The following is a 14777-nucleotide window of genomic DNA, read 5'->3' as shown; positions in this document are numbered from 1 at the left end:
TGGCCAAGGTGAAAATGTGCCACAACCAACAGCCACATCTTCTCACTCCCACTTCTTGACCGATTTACCAGGGAAGCACAGAACAACACCAGTATTGTGAACTGATCAGTGTGAACAGGTTATTAATTGGATAGCAGATAATACTTCCAGTTATCTGGGCACCACCACTCCGGTCTGTCTTCCCACACGGTCAAATCTTAGTAGCCTTGAGTTTCCACCGCATACTCCTCCTCACCCTGATGCTCCTTCCCTCCCACCATGCCGAGTGTCGTCAGACAGCAACTGATCCCACACTTGGACACTCTGAAGAGCTGTTCACTGGTCCATTTCCAGATTTGTGCCCCTCGCCTGCTCCGCTTGAAGTGGTGGAAGAGGAGATCCCATGTAGCGATGCCCAAATATTTGAACTGCCACAGCCACAGGAAGTCGACGCTGGCAATTTGTCACAAGAGGGGGATAATGGTGAGACACCATTGCCAGGAAGTGAGGAGGAGGATCATGGTGTGCAAGTGGAAGAGGAGGAGGTGGTGGATGATCTAGTAACTGACCCAACGTGGCAGGAGGACATGCAGAGCGAGGCCAGTGGCACACAGGGTGAGGGAGGCAGAGTACCCCAACAGGCAGGAGAAGCAGTGTGATGGCCGCACACAGAAGGCAGGCAACAGTCCCCGTAACACCAACACGAGGGACGTTGCAAGTACAACCTGTAGGTCTTCCGGAGTCTGGAAGTTTTTTTAAAGACTCTGCTGATAACCCCCAAGAGGCCATTTGTACCACCTGCCATGCCAGAATCAGCAGGGGTGACAAAACTACCAGCCTGACCACCACCAGCATGATCAGGCACATGGCAGCAAAGCACCCGACTTTGTGGGGTGAACCCCAGGTTCCAAGACCAGTGTCAGCAGGTGTCACCACTGCTTCTACAGGTGTTGTGCATGCAATAGAACCCCCTGTTGTGTGTGCAAGGCAATCCCCTGTCCATACTGCATGCAAAGATGCCCCCTCCTCTCAGTCTTCACTTGTTATGGCAGTTTCTAAAGAAACAGCATCAACGTCCACGTCCACGTCCCACCGCAGCATTCAATTGTCCATATCCCAGACCTTTGAACGAAAGCGGAAATTCGCAGCTAACGCCCCACAGGCCACAGTCCTAAATTCGCATATTTCACGACTGCTTCCGTTGGAAATGCTGCCTTTTAGGCTGGTGGAGACGGAATCCTTCCGCAACCTTATAGCGGTGGCCGGCCCTCGGTACTCGGTCCCCAGCCGACACTATTTTGCCCGGTGTGCCATCCCCGCACTACACAAGCACGTGTCCCAAAACATCTGTCGTGCCCTCAACAATGCAGTTACTGGGAGAGTCCACCTGACAACGGACACGTGGACAAGTGCTTGTGGCCTGGGACGGTACATCTCCCTGACGGCACACTGGGTAAACATAGTGGAAACTGGGACCCAGTCGGACCTTGGGACGGAACACATCCGCCCCACACTGAGGATTGCTGGCCCAATGTCAGTCAGAGTTGCCCCCACAGTGTACAGCTCTTGCGCATCATCCTCCTCCTCCTCCTCATGTTCAGCCTCCTTCTCAGATATCACCACCATCAGTTACAAGCTGGAATCACTGCAGTACTGCCTCCGCCAAGCGGCAACAGGGTGTGCTGTAACTCATAAGTAGAGATGAGCGTTGTTCGACTAGAACTGTTCGCCAATCTCAAATTCGAGCTGTTTTGGGCGGTGTTCGAGTTGTTCGACGAACCCGAACGATTTGCAAAAAATTCGGCTGTTCGAGGTTATGTTCGATAACTGTTCGTGCACCAAAAGCGTGTCCTGCATGTCTGGCGCTATTTAGAGCACCAATCATGCAGGGATTGTCTGCCACTCACTGTAATGCCACAGCCATGGTGGTTGTGGCATTACAGTGAATTGCCCAAATCGATGGGAACAGTGCCAACAGTGAAACATGAAAAGCCGGCAATTCATCAGCGGCATACACCGATACCCGACAATTTAGAACCGAAAGAATAGAGCTTCACACATAGATTAGATAGATAGAAACATATCAGTCACACATATAAGAAGCACAGTGACAGTGTTGCTTACTGTACTTGTCATTTAGTGTAAAGGATTTATCAAAAAAATAATAGTGTTTTCATGCACCGTCTCTTTAAAAAAGCCAGCCGGCAATTCAGCAGCGGTACCCGACAATTTATAACAGACAGAATAGAGCTTCACACATAGATTAGATAGATAGAAACATGTCAGTCACACATATAAGAAGCACAGTGACAGTGTTGCTTACTGTACTTGTCATTTAGTGTAAAGGATTTATCAAAAAAAATAATAGTGTTTTCATGCACCGTCTCTTTAAAAAAGCCGGCCGGCAATTCAGCAGCGGTACCTGACAATTTATAACAGACAGAATAGAGCTTCACACATAGATTAGATAGATAGAAACATGTCAGTCACATATATATGAAGTACAGTGACAGTGTTGATTACTGTACTTGTCATTTAGTGTAAAGGATTTATTAAAAAAAATAATAGTGTTTTCATGCACTGTCTCTTTAAAAAAGCCGGCCGGCAATTCAGCATCGGTACCCGACAATTTAGAATAGAAGGAATAGAGAATCACACATAGATTAGATAGATAGAAACATGTCAGTCACATATATATGAAGTACAGTGACAGTGTTGATTACTGTACTTGTCATTTAGTGTTAAAATAAAGGATTTATTTAAAAAAAAAATTGGCGTGGGGTTCCCTGTAATTTTAGTCTCTAGCGGAGGTTAAGCAGACGGCTGGGGCAGATGTTTGAAGCCTGGGAAGGGGGTAATACCCATGGAGCTTCCCAGGCTACTAATATCAGCCCCCAGCGGAATACCTAGCCTTTACTAGCTATTAAAATGGGGGACCCCCCAAAAAAATGACGTGGGGTCCACCCTATTTTAATAGCTAGCAAAGGCTAGGCAGACAGCTGGGGGCTGATATTAATAGCCCAGGAAGGGTTCCATGAATATTGGCCCCCTCCCAGGCTAGAAACACCAGCCGTCAGCCGCCCCAGAAATGGCGCATCCTTAGAATGCGCCAATTCTGGCACTTAGCCTCGCTCTTCCCACTGCCCTGTAGCGGTGGCAGTGGGGTAATAGGGCTGGGGTTGATGTCAGCTTATAATGCCAGCTGACATCAAGCCCAGGTTAGTAATGGAGAGGTGTCTATAAGACACCCCCATTACTAACCCCATAGTCAAAGTTAAAAGAAAACACAAACACCCAGAATAAAGTCCTTTAATTGAAATAAAGACACATTCCTTTATTGTTCTAATTAAAACCATACTTACCATCACGCCCATTCCAGCTGAAGCCAACGATCTCCTGCAATAAAAGAAAAATAATAAAGCAACCTCATCCTTACCTTTCCATGGTTCCCACGACAGCTTCAGCTCTGCTACATCGAGATAACAGGCTGGACCGCAGCAGAACGCTGCCATCCAGCCTGTCATCCCGCAGACACTGAGAAGCGCAGGCATGCTTGCGCTCCTCAGTGTCTGGCTGTGACGGCATAAAGATGAGACGAGTTCATGTCCAATGAACTCGGCGCACCTCATGCACGTCACTGACAGCGTGGGAGAATTCTCACGCTGTAGCGCTGAGTGCAGGAGAATTTGTCAGTGTCAGTGACGTGCATGAGGTGAGCTGAGTTCATTGGACATGAACTCGTCTCATCTTTATGCCGTCACAGCCAGACACTGAGGAGCGCAAGCATGCCTGCGCTTCTCAGTGTCCGCGGGATGACAGGCTGGATGGCAGCTTTCTGCTGCGGTCCAGCCTGTCATCTCGATGTAGCAGAGCTGAAGCTGTCGTGGGAACCATGGAAAGGTAAGGATGAGGTTGCTTAATTATTTTACTTTTATTGCAGAAGACATTGGCTTCAGCTGGAATGGGCGTGATGGTAAGTATGGTTTAATTTAGAACAATAAAGAATTGTGTGTTTATTTCAATTAAAGGACTTTATTCTGGGTGTTGTGTTTTTCTAAATACTTTACTAGAAATTCATGGTGGTCATGTCTAATATTGGCGTGACCCCATGAATTTCGGGCTTAGGGCCAGCTGATAATGCCAAGCTGGCCTTAACCCCTTTATTACCCAGTGAGCCACCGCACCAGGGCCCTGGATGAGTTGGGTACAGCGCCAGAAGATGGCGCTTCTATGAACGCGCCATTTTCTGGGGCGGCTGCGGACTGCAATTTGCAGCGGGTGGGGCCCAGAAAGCTCCCTGCGCTGCGGATTCCAGCTCCCAGCTGCCTAGTTGTACCTGGCTGGGCACAAAAATAGGGCGAAGCCCCACGCATTTTTTTTTTAAATTATTTCATGAAATTCATGGAATAATTAAGAAAAAAAGGGCTTCCCTATATTGTTGTGTCCAACCAGGTACAAATAGGCTGCTGGTGGTTGGGGGCAGCTTCCCAGGCTACTAATATCAGCCCCCAGCGGAATACCTAGCCTTTACTAGCTATTAAAATGGGGACCCCCCAAAAAAATGACGTGGGGTCCCCCCTATTTTAATAGCTAGCAAAGGCTAGGCAGACAGCTGGGGGCTGATATTAATAGCCCAGGAAGGGTTCCATGAATATTGGCCCCCTCCCAGGCTAGAAACACCAGCCGTCAGCCGCCCCAGAAATGACGCATCCTTAGGATGCGCCAATTCTGGCACTTAGCCTCGCTCTTCCCACTGCCCTGTAGCGGTGGCAGTGGGGTAATAGGGTTGGGGTTGATGTCAGCTTATAATGCCAGCTGACATAAAGCCCAGGTTAGTAATGGAGAGGCGTCTATAAGACACCCCCATTACTAACCCCATAGTGAAAGTTAAAAAAAACCCACAAACACCCAGAATAAAGTCCTTTAATTGAAATAAAGACACATTCCTTTATTGTTCTAAATTAAACCCTACTTACCATCACACCCATTCCAGCTGAAGCCAACGATCTCCTGCAATAAAAGAAAAATAATAAAGCAACATAATCCTTACCTTTCCATGGTTCCCACGACAGCTTCAGCTCTGCTACATCGAGATAACAGGCTGGACCGCAGCAGAAAGCTGCCATCAAGCCTGTCATCCCGCAGACACTGAGAAGCGCAGGCATGCTTGCGCTCTGCAGTGTCTGGCTGTGACGGCATCCAGATGAGCCGAGGTCATGTCCAATGAACTCGGCGCCCCTCATGCAAGTCACTGACAGCGTGGGAAAATTCTCCTGCACTCAGCACTTCAGCGTGAGAATTCTCCCACGCTGTCAGTGACGTACATGAGGTCAGCTGAGTTCATTGGACATGAATGAGCTCACCTCATGCACGTCACTGACAGCGTGGGAGAATTCTCACGCTGTAGCGCTGAGTGCAGGAGAATTCTCCCACGCTGTCAGTGACGTGCATGAGGTGCGCCGAGTTCATTGGACATGAACTTGTCTCATCTTTATGACGTCACAGCGAGACACTGAGGAGCGCAAGCATGCGTACTCTTCTCAGTGTCTGCGGGATGACAGGCTGGATGGCAGCTTTCTGCTGCGGTCCAGCCTGTCATCTCGATGTAGCAGAGCTGAAGCTGTCGTGGGAACCATGGAAAGGTAAGGATGATGTTGCTTTATTATTTTTCTTTTATTGCAGGAGATCGTTGGCTTCAGCTGGAATGGGCGTGATGGTAAGTATGGTTTAATTTAGAACAATAAAGAATTGTGTCTTTATTTCAATTAAAGGACTTTATTCTGGGTGTTGTGTTTTTTTAAATTCTTTACTAGAAATTCATGGTGGTCATGTCTAATATTGGCGTGACCCCATGAATTTCAGGCTTAGGGCCAGCTGATAATGCCAAGCTGGCCTTAACCCCTTTATTACCCAGTGAGCCACCGCACCAGGGCCCTGGATGAGTTGGGTACAGCGCCAGAAGATGGCGCTTCTATGAACGCGCCATTTTCTGGGGCGGCTGCGGACTGCAATTTGCAGCGGGTGGGGCCCAGAAAGCTTGGGCCTCCCTGCGCTGCGGATTCCAGCTCCCAGCTGCCTAGTTGTACCTGGCTGGGCACAAAAATAGGGCGAAGCCCCACGCATTTTTTTTTTTAATTATTTCATGAAATTCATGGAATAATTAAGAAAAAAAGGGCTTCCCTATATTGTTGTGTCCAACCAGGTACAAATAGGCAGCTGGTGGTTGGGGGCAGCCCGTCCCTGCCTGCTGTACCTGGCTGGACACAAATATAGTGCGAAGCCCCACGTCAATTTTTTTTTAATTATTTCATGAAATAATTTTTTTAAAAAAGGGCTTCCCTATATTGTTGTGTCTGGCCAGGTACAAATAGGCAGCTGGTGGTTGGGGGCAGCCCGTTCCTGCCTGCTGTACCTGACTGGACACAAATATAGGGCGAAGCCCCACGTCAATTTTTTTTAAATTATTTCAGGAAATTCATGAAATAATGAAAAAAAAATTGATGTGGGGCTTCGCCTTATATTTGTGTCCAGCCAGGTACAGCAGGCAGGGACGGGCTGCTCCCAACCACCAGCTGCCTATTTGTACCTAGCCGGACACAACAATATAGGGAAGCCCTTTTTTTCTTAATTATTCCATGAATTTCATGAATTAAAAAAAAAAATACGTGGAGCTTCGCCCTATTTTTGTGTCCAGCCAGGTACAACTAGGCAGCTGGGGGCTGGAATCTGCAGCGCAGGGAGGCCCAAGCTTTCTGGGCCCCACCCGCTGCAAATTGCAGTCCGCAGCCGCCCCGGAAAATGGCGCGTTCATAGAAGCGCCATCTTCTGGCGCTGTACCCAACTCATCCAGGGCCCTGGTGCGGTGGCTCACTGGGTAATAAAGGGGTTAAGGCCAGCTTGGCATTATCAGCTGGCCCTAAGCCCGAAATTCATGGGGTCACGCCAATATTAGACATGACCACCATGAATTTCTAGTAAAGTATTTAAAAAAAACACAACACCCAGAAAAAAGTCCTTTAATTGAAATAAACACACAATTCTTTATTGTTCTAAATTAAACCATACTTACCATCACGCCCATTCCAGCTGAAGCCAATGATCTCCTGCAATAAAAGTAAAATAATAAAGCAACATCATCCTTACCTTTCCATGGCTCCCACGACAGCTTCAGCTCTGCTACATCGAGATGACAGGCTGGACCGCAGCAGAACGCTGCCATCCAGCCTGTCATCCCGCAGACACTGAGAAGCGCAGGCTTGCTTGCGCTACTCAGTGTCTGGCTGTGACGGCATCCAGATGAGCCGAGGTCATGTCCAATGAACTCGGCGCACTTCATGCACGTCACTGACAGCGTGGGAAAATTCTCACGCTGAAGCGCTGAGTGCAGGAGAATTTTCCCACGCTGTCAGTGACGTACATGAGGTGAGCCGAGTTCATTGTCGGCTCATCTGGATGCCGTCACAGTCAGACACTGAGGAGCGCAAGCATGCCTGCGCTTCTCAGTGTCTGCGGGATGACAGGCTGGATGGCAGCGTTCTGCAGGTCCAGCCTGTCATCTCGATGTAGCAGAGCTGAAGCTGTCCTGGGAACCATGGAAAGGTAAGGATGAGGTTGCTTTATTATTTTTCTTTTATTGCAGGAGATCGTTGGCTTCAGCTGGAATGGGCGTGATGGTAAGTATGGTTTAATTTAGAACAATAAAGAATTGTGTCTTTATTTCAATTAAAGGACTTTATTCTGGGTGTTTGTGTTTTTTTTTTAACTTTGACTATGGGGTTAGTAATGGGGGTGTCTTATAGACGCCTCTCCATTACTAACCTGGGCTTGATGTCAGCTGGCATTATAAGCTGACATCAACCCCAACCCTATTACCCCCTGTCACCGCACCAGGGCAGCGTGGAAGAGCGAGGCTAAGTTCCAGAATTGGCGCATCCTATGGATGCGCCATTTCTGGGGCGGCTGACGGCTGGTGTTTCTAGCCTGGGAGGGGGCCAATATTCATGGCACCCTTCCTGAGCTATTAATATCAGCCCCCAGCTGTCTGCCTAGCCTTTGCTAGCTATTAAATTAGGGGGGACCCCACGTCATTTTTTTTGGGGGGGTCCTCCATTTTAATAGCCAGTAAAGGCTAGGTATTCAGCTGGGGGCTGATATTAGTAGCCTGGGAAGCTCTGTGGGTATTACCCCCTTCCCAGGCTTCAAACATCTGCCCCAGCTGTCTGCTTAACCTCCGCTAGAGACTAAAATTATGGGGAACCCCACGCCAATTTTTTTTAATAATAAATCCTTTATTTTAATACTAAATGACAAGTACAGTAACCAACACTATCACTGTATATTATATATGTGACTGACATGTTTCTATCTATCTAATCTATGTGTGAAGCTCTATTCTGTCTGTTATAAATTGTCGGGTGCAGATGCTGAATTGCCGGCCGGCTTTTTTAAAGAGACGGTGCATGAAAACACTATTATGTTTTTTGATAAATCCTTTACACTAAATGACAATTACAGTAAGCAACACTGTCACTGTACTTCATATATATGTGGCTGACATGTTTCTATCTATCTAATCTATGTGTGATTCTCTATTCCTTCTATTCTAAATTGTCGGGTACAGATGCTGAATTGCCGGCCGGCTTTTTTAAAGAGACGGTGCATGAAAACACTATTATTTTTTTTAATAAATCCTTTGCAGTAAATGACAAGTACAGTAAGCAACACTGTCACTGTACTTATTATATATGTCACTGACATGTTTCTATCTATCTAATCTATGTGTGAAGCTCTATCTTTCTGTTCTAAATTGTCGGGTACCGCTGCTGAATTGCCGGCCGGCTTTTTTAAAGAGACGGTGCATGAAAACACTATTATATTTTTTAATAAATCCTTTACACTAAATGACAAGTACAGTAAGCAACACTGTCACTGTACTTCATATATATGTGACTGACATGTTTCTATCTATCTAATCTATGTGTGATGCTCTATTCCTTCATGTCTAAATTGTCGGGTACCGGTGTATGTCGCTGCTGAATTGCCGGCCGGCTTTTTTAAAGAAAGTGTCTTCTGAGCAGTTTGTGAGCTTTTGGACACCTTTGAAGGTGTTTTCTATGTGTTCCTATGTGTTTTTGCTTGCCTGCCATTGGTTTTAACGGTGTTCTAAGGTGTTCGACGAACAGTTCGACGAACAGTTCCTCGAACATCCTGGTGTTCGACGAACCGAACCGAACCCGAACACTAAGGGGGTGGCTCAACACTACTCATAAGCTTAAGTGAGAAACCTCACACTGCTTGTGAGTTGTGGACATCTGTGAACGAGCAGGCAGATCTGTGGCTGAGACTGCTGAACCTACATCCAGGCATGGTCGTGTGTGACAATGGCCATAACCTGGTGGCGGCTCTGAGGCGAGGCAAGATCACACAAGTACCATGCCTGGCTCATGTGCTTAACCTCGTGGTTCAGCGGTTTCTTAAATCATTCCCCGAGTTGCCAGATCTGCTAGTCAAAGTAAGCCGCCTGTCAGCTCATTTTCGCAAGTTAGCTACAGCCTCCCCCGCCCTTGCTGTGTTGCAGCAGTGTTTGCAGCTTCCGTCACACCGACTGGTGTATGTTGTCCCCACACATTGGACCTCTCCTCCTCCACATGTTGCAAAGGATTTGTGAGCAGTTGTGGAGTACCAGCTGCAACAAGGCCGTCGATAATCAGGTCAGACTCCACACATAAGACTCAGGAGTGGACCTGGATGTCTGACATATGTACCATCTTGACAAACTTTGAGGAGTCCACCAAGATGGTGAGTGGCAATGATGCCATCATTAGTGTCAGCATTTCACTTGTCTGTCTTTTGCAATGCTCTCTGCAGAGAATTAAAGAGGAGGCATTGAAGCCAGAGTATGATGAGATGGATCAAGAAGCCGTAGCGGTCGTTTACACACAGCCCAGCCTCATCTCATCCCAACGTGCATTGGGGGACAATGAGGGAGAAGAGGAGGATGAGGAGGAGGAAGAACAGGAGCTTGTATTATGCGCTGTAGACGGTAGTATCTGTACAACTGTCATACCGTCGGCTCAGCGTGGGTGGCCTGAGGACAGGGAGGAGGAGGAGGAGGGGGAGGAGGAGAGCATGGTCAGTCGTCATCTTGGTGAGGACACGTAAGTCTTGCCCATTACCAGTCTAGCACGCATGGCTGACTTTATGTTACGCTGCCTTAACTGTGACCCTTGCGTTGTCAAAATGTTGGGTGACAGTCATTACTGGTTGGTGACACTTTTAGACCCCCGCTACAAGGAGAACTTTCACTCTCTTATTCCTGAGGTGGAGAGGCCTACAAAAATGGGGCAGTACCAGAAGGCCCTTGCTGCAGAACTGTTAAAAAAAATTCCCATCTGAACACGCTAGCAGCAGAGGTCACAGTTCGTTGCCCAACCAAGGCGTACGTGCGAGAGAGATGAAACTCCAATCCAGCAGAGGCAGGGGAACACTGTCAACGTTCTGGGACAGTTTTCTCAGATCCTCCCTTCGGACAGACCCTGAGGCGCGGGGTACTCTCACAAGGAGTGGAAAGTTTCAAAAGATGGTGAGGGAGTACCTTGCCGACCGTCCAGCGTCCTCCGTGATTCCTCTGTGCCTTTTAATTATTGGGTATCCAAGCTGGACACTTGGAGTGTACTCGCTCTGTACGCCTTGGAGGTCATGGCCTGCCCTGCCGCTAGCATGTTATCAGAGCATGTTTTTAGTGCTGCTGGGAAATTATAACTGATAAGCGCACTCGCTTGTCAACTGACAATGCTGACAAGCTGACCCTTATAAAAATGAACAAGGGCTGGATTAGGCCAGACTTCTCATCACCACCAAATGACAGCAGAGTAACAAAGTCAAATCTACTGTGTTATTTCGGGAGGTGTATTCACATGCACCGCTTCACACCCACACATGGGTATACGCTTCTTCATTTCGGCAGTTTTATGTTCTTCTCCTTATCCTCAGCCTATACCACTATACCACCAGGGTGACCATGGTCTGTGTTGCCATTATTGAAAGTTCTTCCATCCTTATTTTTGTCAGCTTTTGCTTTTAAGGCATAAGCAAAGACTGTGGGAGACCCATTCCCCAATAATGGAAATAATATTTTTAAGATGCTGTACTGTAGGGCTCTTGTTAGCTCCACCACTCTTCCAAGGGGCATTAAAACCATCTTGCTAAGCTACTGTGACCTCCACATCTCTTCCATGGGGCATTAATATTGTCTTCTTACTCCACTGTAACCTCCACCACATTTGCAAAGGGCATTAAAACCGTCTTGTTAAGTTACTGTGACCTCCACGTCTCTTCCAAGGGGCATTAAAACTGTCTTGTTAAACCACTCTGAACTCAACAGCTCTCCCAAGGGGCATTAAAACCGCCTTGCTAAACTACTGTGACATCCACGTATCTTCCACGGGGCATTGATATTGTTTTTTTATTCCACTGCGACCTTCACCACTCTTCCAAGGGGCGTTAAAACCGTTTTGTTAAGCTACTGTGACCTCCACGTCTCTTCCATGGTGCATTGATATTGTCTTTTTATTCCACTGTAACCTCCACCACTTTTCCAAAGGGCATTAAAACCGTCTTGTTAAGCTACTGTGACCTCCACGTCTCTTCCAAGGGACATTAAAACTGTCTTGTTAAACCACTCTGAACTCCACAGCTCTTCCAATGGGCATTAAAACCGTCTTGTTAAGCTACTGTGACCTCCACGTATCTTCCACGGGGCATTGATATTGTCTTTTTATTCCACTGCGACCTCCACCACTCTTCCAAGGGGCATTGATATTGTCTTTTTATTCCACTGCGACCTCCACCACTCTTCCAAGGGGCATTAAAACCATTTTGCTTAGCTACTGGGATCTGCACGTCTTCTACAAGGGGCATTAAAACCGTCTTGTTTAACCACTCTAAACTCCACAGCTCTTCCAAGGGGCATTAAAACTGTCTTGTTAAGCTACGTCTTGTTTAACCACTCTGAACTCCACAGCTCTTCCAAGGGGCATTAAAACTGTCTTGTTAAGCTACTTTGACCTCAACATCTCTTCCACGGGGCATTGCTATTGTCTTTTTATTCCACTGCGACCTCCACCACTCTTCCAAGGGGAGTTAAAACAGTCTTGTTAAGCTACTGTGACCTCCACGGGGCATTGATATTGTCTTTTTATTCCACTGCGACCTCCACCACTCTACCAAAAGGCATTGATATTGTCTTTTTATTCCACTGCGTACTCCACCACTCTTCCAAGGGGCATTAAAACCATCTTGTTAAGCTACTGTGACCTCTATGTCTCTTACATTGGGCATTGATATTGTCTTTTTATTCCACTGTAACAACCACCACTTTTCCAAGAGGCATTATACCCTCTTGTTAAACTACTGTGACCTCCACGTCTCTTCCAAGGGGCATTAAAACAGTCTTCTTAAACCACTCTGAACTCCACAGCTTTTCCAAGGGGCATTAAAACGGTCTTGTTAAACTACTGTGACCTCCATGTCTCTTCCACGGGGCATTGATATTGTCTTTTTATTTCACTGAGACCTCCACCACGCTTCCAAGGGGAGTTAAAACCGTTTTGTTAAGCTACTGAGACCTCCACGTCTCTTCCACGGGGCATTGATATTGTCTTTTTATTCCACTGCGACCTCCACCACTGTTCCAAGGGGCATTAAAATCATTTTGTTTAGCTACTGGGATCTCCACGTCTTCTCCAAGGGGCATTAAAACCGTCTTGTTAAACCACTCTGAACTCCACAGCTCTTCCGAGGGGCATTAAACCGTCTTGTTAAGCTACTGTGACCTCAAGGTCTCTTCCCCGGGGCATTACTATTGTCTTTTTATTCCACTGCGACCTCCACCACTCTTCCAAGGGGCGTTAAAACCGTAGTGTTAAGCTACTGTGACCTACAAGGGGAATTGATATTGTCTTTTTATTCCACTGCGACCTGCACCACTCTTCCAAAAGGCATTGATATTATCTTTTTATTCCACTGTAACCTCCACCACTCTTCCAGGGGGCATTGATATTGTCTTTTTATTCCACAGCGTCCTCCACCACTCTTCCAATGGGCATTAAAACCGTCTTGTTTAGCTAATGGGATCTCCACGTCTTCTCCATGGGGCATTAAACCTGTCTTGTTAAACCACTCTGAACTCCACAGCTCTTCCAAGGGGCATTAAAACCGTCTTGTTAAGTACTGTGATATCCACGTCTCTTGCATGTGGCATTGATATTGTCTTTTTATTCCACTGCGACCTCCACCACTCTTCCAAGGGGCAATAAAACCATCTTGTTAAGCTACTGTGACCTCCACATCTCTTCCACGGGGCATTGATATTGTCTTTTTATTCCACTGCGACCTCCACCACTCTTCCAAGGGGCATTAAAACCTTCTTGTTAAGCTACTGTGACCTCCACGTCTCTTCCACGGGGCATTGATATCGTCTTTTTATTCCACTGCGACCTTCAAGACCCTTCCAAGGGGCATTGATATTGTCTTTTTATTCCTCTGCTAACTCCTCCACTCTTCCAAGGGGCGTTAAAAACGTTTTGTTTAGCTACTGGGATCTCCACGTCTCTTCCACGGGGCATTGATATCGTCTTTTTATTCCACTGCGACCTCCAAGACCCTTCCAAAGGGCATTGATATTATATTTTTATTCCACTGTGACCTCCACCACTCTTCCAAGGGGCATTGGTATTGTCTTTTTATTCCACTGCGAACTCCACCACTCTTCCAAGGGGCATTTAAACCGTTTTGCTTAGCTACTGGGATCTCCACGTCTTCTCAAAGTGGCATTAAAACCGTCTTGTTAAACCACTCTGAACTCCATAGCTCTTCCAAGGGGCATTAAAACCGTCTTCTTAAGCTACTGTGACCTCAACGTCTCTTCCATGGGGCATTGCTATTGTCTTTTTATTCACTGCGACCTCCACCACTCTGACAAGGGGCGTTAAAACCGTCTTGTTAAACTAATGTGACCTACACGGGGCATTGATATTGTCTTTTTATTCCACTGCGACCTCCACCACTCTTCCAAAAGGCATTGATATTGTCTTTTTATTCCTCTGCGAACTCCACCACTCTTCCAAGGAGCATTAAAACCGTATTGTTAAGCTACTTTGATCTCCACGTCTCTTCCACGGGGCATTAATATTGTAATTTTATTCCACTGTAACCTCCACCACTCTTCCAGGGGGCATTGATATTGTCTTTTAATTCCACTGCGAACTCCACCACTCTTCCAAGGGAAATTAAAACCATCTTGTTTGGCTACTGGAAACACCACATCTTCTCCAAGGGGCATTAAAACTGTCTTGTTAAACCACTCTGAACTCCACAGCTCTTCCAAGGAGCATTAAAACCATCTTGTTAAGCTACTGTGATCTCCACGTCTCTTCCACGTTACATTGATATTGTCTTTTTATTCCACTGTAACCTCCACCACTCTTCCAAGGAGCATTAAAACCATCTTGTTAAAATACTTTGACCTCCACGTCTGTTCCACGGGCAATTGATATTGTTTTTTTATTCCACTGCGACCTCCACCATTCTTCCAAGAGGCATTAAAACCTTCTTGTTAAGCTACTGTGACCTCCACGTCTCTTCCACGGGGCATTGATACTGTCTTTTTTTTCCACTGTGACCTACACCACTTTTCCAAGGGGCGTTAAAACCGTCTTGTTAAGCTACTGTGACCTCCACATCTTTTCCACGGGGCATTGATATTGTCTTTTTATTCCACTGCGACCTCCACCACTCTT

Source organism: Phyllobates terribilis, unplaced genomic scaffold, assembly GCF_046119375.1.
Source record: "Phyllobates terribilis strain yellow unplaced genomic scaffold, ASM4611937v1 Scaffold_745__1_contigs__length_728145, whole genome shotgun sequence".
Lineage (NCBI taxonomy): Eukaryota > Metazoa > Chordata > Amphibia > Anura > Dendrobatidae > Phyllobates > Phyllobates terribilis.
Note: the sequence above shows the minus strand (reverse complement) of the source record.